Below are 9,432 nucleotides of genomic sequence, written 5' to 3' on the forward strand. Positions count from 1 at the left end.
AGATGAAGGTTCTCATTCATCATAAAATACAAGTTGCATGATTCCAAGTTTCTATCCAAATGAAACTATGTGATGAGAATCTTTTCTTATTTGGTAAATTTTGACACCACCACAAACGAAAGAATAAAATCCATGTTCCTAAAAGTACAAACATCAACTTTCACATATGCCATTGCAAGGAAATATAAAATAAGAGAAATAAATCAAAATTTTATTTATAAAATGCGGAAAACTTTTCCTTACAATGCAATTACAAATAAAAACCATGTTACTAAACATTTTTAAGCAATTTATCATAACTCCTAGCACCAACTCAAAAATCAGATCATAAAACCATGCAATCGAAATCCATCTCTTCGCGATCAGACTCAGCATGCTTTTCCTTTAAGCTTCCTTTGATCCTATAAAACATCAAAATGTAATCTTATCATATCATGTATTAAGAATCTACTAGCATGAATTTAATAGAGTTAGATAGAGGACTTACCTGAATCTAAGTCAAACTTTTTGACTTTACCATCCTTACGATCCTTTAGGTACATACGGTAGCTTCGCAACCAATGTCTCTTCTCTTGACAATAGAAACATATGGACTCTTTGGGAATGGTACACGGGACAATATCAGACATAGCCTTTCCCTTTCCGTTGGAAAGAGAAATCTTTTTTGGACTTCTAATGTTTCCATTGTCATTGTCCATGGAAGTTTGGGAAGTAGATCTTTCAATCAACATTGCATTACCAGTGTGCCAAAGCATTGCTGATTCAACATCAATTAGCAAATAGGTAAGATTGATAAGGGACATGTCGCGGTCTATCATATAGTAGTCTTCAATGAACTGACTGTACAAATTAGGAAGTGATTGAAGAACCAAGTCAACAGCCAACCCCCTTAGCACAACGACTCCTAACATTCCACCCTGTCAATGTGTGACTTCATCTCCAAGACATGTACACACAGACCTTTCATCATGGTGTTGGCTTGCCAATAGCGCTTGTGTGACCTTGAACTTTTGAAGTCTTTGAACTTGTGGGTAAGGGAGAATAATTGGAGGAGGTGGAGGAAGTGAAGTATGATATTGTGCAATATCATCTTTATGTAAAAATCCTTTTCCAACAGATTTGGGAAGACGATAGTTGTCTGACCTAACCATCTATAAATGGAGAAATTCAAGTTACTTGATTTAAGTCCTTAATATAACACTCAAAATGAAATATTAAGGCTAGGACCCAACACAATAATTTACAAATAAGAAAAGGGATGTCGTAATCTAATTGTAAAATATTGGAAGGTAGGTAAATGACGATTTACCAATTTCCACCATGAAAAACGAAATCGATAATTAATTTTAATTGGATTGAAATTCCTAGATTCATTAACATTTATTGAACTTTTCAATGTCATGTTTAAATCTCGATTGTGCCCTTCAAGTTTTTGACCGAGATGTCGAGGATCACAAACAAGGTGTGAATAACCATGAAAATTAGCTTGGTACACACAATGTTACAAATCACCTAATCAATGTGTCAGTTAACCATATACGCTCCATTGATCTATGATTAACATGAAGCTACCCTTTGCCACACATTGTCAATCGCAAATTCGGGTGTCGGTTAACCACCCATGGTCCACTAACGACTTAACAAAGTTGCAAAGTGTAATTTCATGGATTAGCACCATTTTAACATTTTACTAAAGTAACTAAGATTGGGAATTTAATAAAAGTTTAGTTACTTTATATTTATCATTATACTTTTAATGATGGAGAATTAATGTCCTATCCTACCTGTTTGGCTAACGACCCGACACCAGTGATGAAAGCAGTGGATGAGAGTGCACACCCGTTAAACCACCATTTTATAGACAGCAACCTCATATCCCCCCTGTTAGACCGACTTTGTGAATGAGACCTACTAACGGTAAGACTGACTTGTCGTATACATTTATATTATTAAACATTTAATATTATAAAGTATAATGTTGAATTTTAACTTTTAAAACTCTGGGGTTTGGAATTAAAATTTCATTAGTGAGACTTTACAAATTCCAAAACTTGAGGGTAAATTTTTAAACTTGTAAAAACTCTTCAATTTAATAACTTATAAGTTTAATGTTGGTTTTATGAAAAGACTCTTGATTTTCCATAACTTGAGGACAAGTTATGGAGTTCATAAAAACATATATGATAAGACTTTTCATGTTCCATAAACTCATTAAACATCTAGAACAATTTCAATCAAGGAAATATTATCATATAATATTCTATTGATCTAATCTAACTCATATAGCAAGACAATTCATATCAAATAATACAAATAGTTAACCTGTTATCTTAATATTTGACAATTGTCCTTTCATTCCCATAACTTATGAGTTTAATGTAATTTTAATGTATGAGACTTTTCATTTTCCATAACTTGAGGACAAGTTATGGAAGTCATTAAAATTCATGTAGATCATTTCCTAACAACTAAAATTAGCAGATAATTCATGATCTAACTAAACTCATGAACAATATAATTCTATGTCAACAATTTACAAGAAATTTTTGTTTATCATACAACACAACAATATTCTCAAAACATTTGACAATTATCTTGTGTTTAGATGAGTACTAGCACTACATATCATAAAAAACATTTTTAATGAACCAAAACAGTTTGCGGTAGCATTCCAATCCAAGCCAAGCCAAGAAACTTGAAAATCAACAAATAGAACCTTCAACTCATCGAGTGCATGAACTAGACTCAGCGAGTTGCTTTGTTACTGAGTGAACTCGCCGATTCAGTTCATGGACTCGGCGAGTTCATCAGTCAGAGGCCAGAAATTCGACTTTTTCAGCTTTGAAAAACTATTGAGTATCAAATAAAATAGAAAACAATCCTAAACTCTGATACCACTATTGCATTTTATGCACTATAACATTCCTATGGTGCACATGCAACCCTAAATGTTTTGGATCTATGTTTTCTCTAATTATACATGCATATTTCCAATTTTCCAAGGTATTGTCCTAACTAGCATACATTTGAACAATTGAATGATAGAACTAATTAGGTGACATACCTTTATGAAGGACTTGTAGTTCTTGGCCTTTGAAGCTTGAGCACCCAAAGTGTGATGCCTCTAATGGTTCACAAACACCAATATTCAAAAAGAGGCTTAAGATAAGAAGTTGCTTAGCTCACAAAAAAGGTGCCACTAATTTTGGTTCATGAGGGTTCTATTTATAGTGCTAGGGTTACATCTTTGCAAACCCTAATGACCTTTCACATTCTTATCCTCCGTGGGTTTAACCTCCATGGACTACCCATGGATTATTTTATTGGTTTAGCCCATCTACATAATCATGGATCATTGGCCCACACTATAGGAATAATTTATTTCCACAATCAATCCCCATATATTTAATAGTCTCTTTTGACCACAAAATTAATTCCATATTAATTCCTTATCAATACTAATTAAATAATAATATAATTTCATATTAATATATTATACTTGTAATATATTAATAAATCATAAATAACCTTATTCTCAAAAGTTCATCCTATCAAAATGCACTAGCGAAGGCAACCCAAAAGAACCATGCTACAATCGGGTCAAGTACATCCCAATTATATTAATATATTATGGGCTTAGACACCAAATCCAATAGGAAGTCCAAAAAAGTTTTCTCTTCCCAATGGAAAGGGATTGGCTAAGGTCAAACCATTTGACCAAAAGCTAAGTCTGAGATTGTTCCATGTGTCATTCCTAAAGAGTCTACTTGTTTCTATTGCCAAGAGAAGGGGCGTTGGATATGAAGTTGTCGTATCTACCTGAAAGATGTAAGAGATTGTAAAGTCATATCGTATGACTCTACTTTAGGTATATTCACTATCTAACTCTGTAAAGTTCCTATTTGTAGATTCATATCACATGATGTCAAGTTACACTTTGAGGTTTCACAGAATATAAAGAAATAGAAGGAAGCTTAAAAGAAAAGTAGGTTGAGTCTGGTCATGAAGAATGTATTTCAATCACACGGTTTGATGATAAAAAAATTTGAGCTGCTGCTTAAGAGTTATGATAGATTGCATAGGAATATTTAGTAACATGATTTTCATTTGTATTTGCATTGTAAGGACAAGTTTTCCACGTTTTATAAATAAATAAAAATTTGATTTTATCTTATTTATGTTTCCTTGCAATGACATTTGTGAAAATTGTTGGTTGTATGTTTCTATTAATAGCAATGTTGAAAATGGTTTGATTGTTAGTTATATCAATTGTGGAAGTGTTGTAATTTTCTAAGTAAGGAAAGATTCTCATCGCCCAAGTTTCAATTGGATAAAAACTTGGAATCATGTGATTTGAATTATATGATGAATGAAAATCTTGATACTTGGGATAATTAGGACTAATTCATTGTTCACATATGTATATGAGTCAAGTGAATGAATAAAGAATCTAGTACATATTAATGTACACTAGTCAGATCCACCACAAAGGACTATTAAGTTTATTCAATATGATTTACTGAAAGTCGAATAAATATGGTTATGCTAATTACAAGATTAAGTGTAATTATGAATCATTGAAAAAGTTTCAATGTATACTAGAACGAATAAGAAGAATCAATTAGGCAGAAAGATAAAAGTTTCTCCAATCTGAAAGGAAAGGAGAGTATTTTAGTATCGTGTTTTATGATCAACCTAATGATTATGGAACCATTTCATAATTGATCCTCAAATTACACCTTAGTGCATTAATATGACTAAGAGGAGGAAGCGCGAATTGTCGAAATGGTTAAATCAACAAGATGAATCATACTTCATTCCAAAGTCGAATTTAAGAGTTATAATCTAGTTACTTCAACTTGTACCTTGAGTAACATGTTACTAAGTTGGTTTATTACGCCTCATTAAATGTTGAGAATAAATGTTTCTTACTCTTGCACATTTGAAATTGGTAATTGTGATGTTTTAGGATAAAACAAAGACCAACTAAGACCAATTACATGAAATGTTATCTTCATAAGAATTCGTACCAACTCTTGAATATTTGTTTGTCAAGAAATGTTCCTTCATAGAGAATGTTATATGTCAAGAGGTCAGTGGGAGTCTTAATGCTCTTGAATAGTTTCAAGGACTAATCAAGAATGAACCTATTGTTATCACTAGCACACGAATTAAGGTTTGTAACCTATGGTGTTGACATATTCTTGTTTTACGCCCATTCTAGTTGAAGTTCGACTATGCATGTGAGTTATATGAGCTCTCATTTGAATGCATAAGGATAAGAACCTTGATCAGTAAAAGTCCACTGATCATTAAGGGTGATTTGGTTAACGAATTGGAAGCAATGGTACAACCTTGTGCTGCCAGGTGGCAAGAAATATAGATTAAGAATGGATTTCACATAAATCTTGTCTCATGATAGTGGTTGGAAATTATAATTTCACATTGATAGGAACACATACATCATAAAATCTAAGCGATAAGAGGTTTCTCTTTACTTCATGACAATAATTGTGAAGAAACACTTTCACTAGTAGATTTTGAAGGATTAGAGTTAGCAGCTATTGTAATTGCGTTCTCACATTCGAGTATGATTACAACATCCCTTTTCATAGTTTGAATTATGAGAAATGACATTTAGTTTGAACATCCAGGACTTATTGCTTTAAGTTCTGAAAAGGTTTAGACATACACATAAGCTGTCTAATCAAAGGTGTATGAGCTTTAGAAGTCTAGGTAAGGACATATCAAAGCATTGTATATCATAAATATAAATTGTGGCAAGAAAGTAAATAATTATTGATTTCTAGAAGTCAAGTGGATTTCTGAGTACATGTCAAAGATAGTGGGAGCATGATTTTTATGCTGGTAAGAACGTAATTATTATGCTAGTGGGAGTATAATTATTACGTTAAGTATTCATATTTATAGGAAACAAAGTTTTAATTTCCAAAGTTGCAGAGTTTGAAAAGTTGTTTCTCAATAGTAAGACTTGAGTGGGAGAGCATTAATACTTCATTTCAAATCTAAAAGCTTAGATTGAAATTTTAATGATACTTAGTCATATGAATATATGAATACCATGTTGAAATGTTTCAACATCGGAAATTATGTATGTGGGAATATTTTAGCAAAAGACTAGTCAAGTATCATGTTTTTATGTAAGACATTATGAGTCGTATCCCATATGCTTCGGGCATAGGATCCATTGCATATGCTATAATATTCGCTTGTTCTAATTTTTCAAAATTCCTAGTACATTAAGAGGGAAAAGGACTAGAACTGGATATGACTAAGGTTGTTAAATAAATATCAAGGACAATCTAAGGTTTATCAAGCATTGGTTGCTTGTGGATAGTTGGGAGTATAGTAATGGATGACATTATTGATATAATTCTGAATAGATAGGATTCTATTTAGAATGGATAGTCATACGGAAATTATAGAAATGTTTCCATAATGGGAGTTGGATATTAAGAATTGCAACAAAGGAGTGCAAAGCCTTATAAGGGAGTTTATGGTCAATGGACCATGCCATAAACTCTCAATTGGGTCACCAAATGAGGCTCAAAGCTATAATGACTTAAGTGGTTAAGTGTTCCCAAGCTTAAACAAGAGGTTGGGTGGGTTTACGGTCCAAGAATGGCCTTGTATGATGTTTACGGCCATAAACTCATGGTATGAACTACCAAATCGTGTATTGAAGTCCCTAGTTCAATGGTGTAAGGTTCTATGCTAAGTTACAAGGCTTACTAAGGTGTTAGGGTGTCATTTGCACACTTGAAAGGGGTTTACGGCCCAAGAACATGTCTTGTCCGTAAACTCCTTTGATCACATGATTCTTTGTGATTTCTAAGCCGTAAACATGTTAAACCTAGTGTACAACGAGTTGGAACAAGAGTACTTACGATCTAGGAGCTTGAATGGTCAGTTTTGTCCAAGAACACTAGTGTGTGTTCTTGGTGTAACTTGAAGATCTACAAAATTACATGATTTCACAGATGAAATCATGTAAGATTACTAGTTGATGTAAGATATCAACTAGTTAAGACAATAAACTTAGAGATTTGAAGATCACGGACGAAGATCGGGATGATAGTTGAGAGGATTTGGGCCAAGATGAGGAAAGGAATGAGCAAAATGGCCAGAACTTGACCTTATAGGAGGAGTTTACGGCCCACATGGAGTTTACGGCTATAAACTCCCATGTGGTGGCCGTGAACTCCTGGTCAAGGTGTTCCAGACTTGTTCTTTGAGCTATAGATTCATCAGATAAACCCCGACACTTATTCCTTAAGTGTGCAAGGCTCAGAACGCTCAAATGAACTTCTATTTGTGCTAAAAGATAACAGCAATGAGTTTGACTTTTAATGAAGTGTTAGACTGAACTTGATGGAAAATTTTGGGTTGTCACATCATCCCCCCGTTAGATTGAATTTCATCCCAAAATTAGAATTTAGGTAAGGTGTAGGTATGAATAATCGAGCAAGGAGGTGGGGATACTTCCTAGTCGATTGGTTCTCACGGGCACAAGTAAATTCGGGTCCTCGGTTGGTATCCCAACGAATCTTCACTAAAAGGGAGGCGGTGTTGCTTCATCCACTTGACCTCTCGGTCGATGGTCATTACGGTTCTTCCATGAAGGCTAGGCTCTCGTTGATCTCGGTCTCGTCGAGTGGGATTTCGAGAGTCCTGACGGAAGGGTACGTTTTCAAGTTCGAGACGTGAAGGGTAAAATGTACATTACTGAGTTTGCGGCGTAGGTTGGGTTTGTGAGTTACATGGCCGATTCTGGTAAGAATCTCAGAGGTCCTAACTCTCTTGGATTTAGCTCTCCACGCTTTCCGAAACGTATCAAGCCTTCCTAGAGTGAGACTTCCAAAAGGATTTGTCTTCTCACTTGGAATCCCAAAGGTTTCTTCATCTTGCTTCTCTTCCCCGTCAAGGGCCACTCCGTTCTGAGTCAAAGTCGTAAGAGGTTTCGTAATCCGCGAGGAGTTCTAAATGAACTACGATAGTAGGTCAGCAAGACCTAGAATTTGGAGAATCCTGTAAGCGTCTTCAGTGTTGACAAATTCTCAATGGTTTTGATCCTTGGAAGGGTCCTCAAGAATTCCCACATCACTAATAGTGTGTCTTAGGAATTCGACTCTTCAATTCTAAAATTCGTATTTAGAGAACTTCACGTAAAGCTTCTTTGATTGTAATGTTTCCATGGTTCGTTGTAGATGCTCTTTATGATTTCCTTCTTACTACGAGAGTAGATAAGTAAGTCATTTATAAGGACAATGACGAACTAATCCAAGTAAGAATGGCGTACCCTATTCATTAAGTTCATGAATACTATGGGCGTATTGGTCCTATTCGAAGGATATCACTACGGACTCGTAGCGTCCGCATCGAGTTTGGAAGATTGTCCTCGGGACATCCTTCACTAACACTCGTAACTGGTGATATTCGGATCTTGAGTCCATTTCTAAAATGCACCTTGTTCCTTGCGGTTGATCAACCAATTCATCTATGTGAGGCAGAAGGTAATGATTTCTAATGGAAGTCCTGTCGAGGTCTGCACCATGAGGACTTCCCAAGGTGTTACCGATCATAGTACTTCTCTAGCCTAAGCACATTTAATTTCGGAGTTCTGATGGGATCCGGTGCATTAGTGTTGGTATGATTGCACCTGTTGAAGTCTATCTTCTTGAAGAATAAGACTGGAGCTCTCAAAGGTGAGGAGCTTGCTCTTCTCATTCTTTTACCGAGTAGTCGTTAAGCTGTCCGGACGGTTCTTGTATCTCTATGGCATTAGACTGTAGAGTGATCTAGTTATAGGAGTAGTATTGGGTTCTAAGTTTGTTCGCATGGTGATGCAATTACTCGTAGTCTTGGGCAGTCTCCGTCCTGAAGTTCATATTAGAAGTCATACTTGGTTCATCAATCATAGTTTTTGTGTATACGAGTCGTATATAATTAATATTGAAAAGGTAGTCGAATAAATGATTCTTCTTTAACCTCACATCCCAACGAGGAAAAGAGTAAAAGTGGAATCATGAATTCTAAACCTATAGAACCTTGATTGTATACCACCCCTGTGTATACATTCTTCAACAATAGATCAACCGTAAAGGTCCTTGGAATAAGTACTGTACGAGTCGTACTTCGGGGAGGTTTGCTGAGGTTTCTTCGGAAAGGATAAGAAACATGAGGCACTCTATGAATGAGTACTTCAGTGTCCTGGAGTGACGGATTCACTGGAAAAGGCGATTCGGAGAAAGAGATGTGTGCACGATACTGGCATTGTGTGAATCGAATTGACTCAAGTTGTATGATAAAGTCGGACATACTTGAAAATAAAGACACTAGATTTGAACATAAATGCATTACATAAAAAACACAATGGTGCAACTTTTAACAGAGCTATAGTACTTTAGAGTA

At 35.1% G+C, this 9,432-nt stretch overlaps 1 pseudogene; it reads right to left on the reverse strand.

The window, feature by feature from the left end:
* Nucleotides 1-8,563: 8,563 nt before the first annotated feature.
* On the reverse strand, nt 8,564-8,682 carry LOC144999353 (5S ribosomal RNA; annotated as a pseudogene).
* Nucleotides 8,683-9,432: the final 750 nt, after the last annotated feature.

The sequence above is a fragment of the Lactuca saligna genome, chromosome 5 (assembly GCF_052625555.1).
Source record: "Lactuca saligna cultivar CGN05327 chromosome 5, ASM5262555v1, whole genome shotgun sequence".
In the NCBI taxonomy this organism is placed as follows: Eukaryota; Viridiplantae; Streptophyta; class Magnoliopsida; order Asterales; family Asteraceae; genus Lactuca; species Lactuca saligna.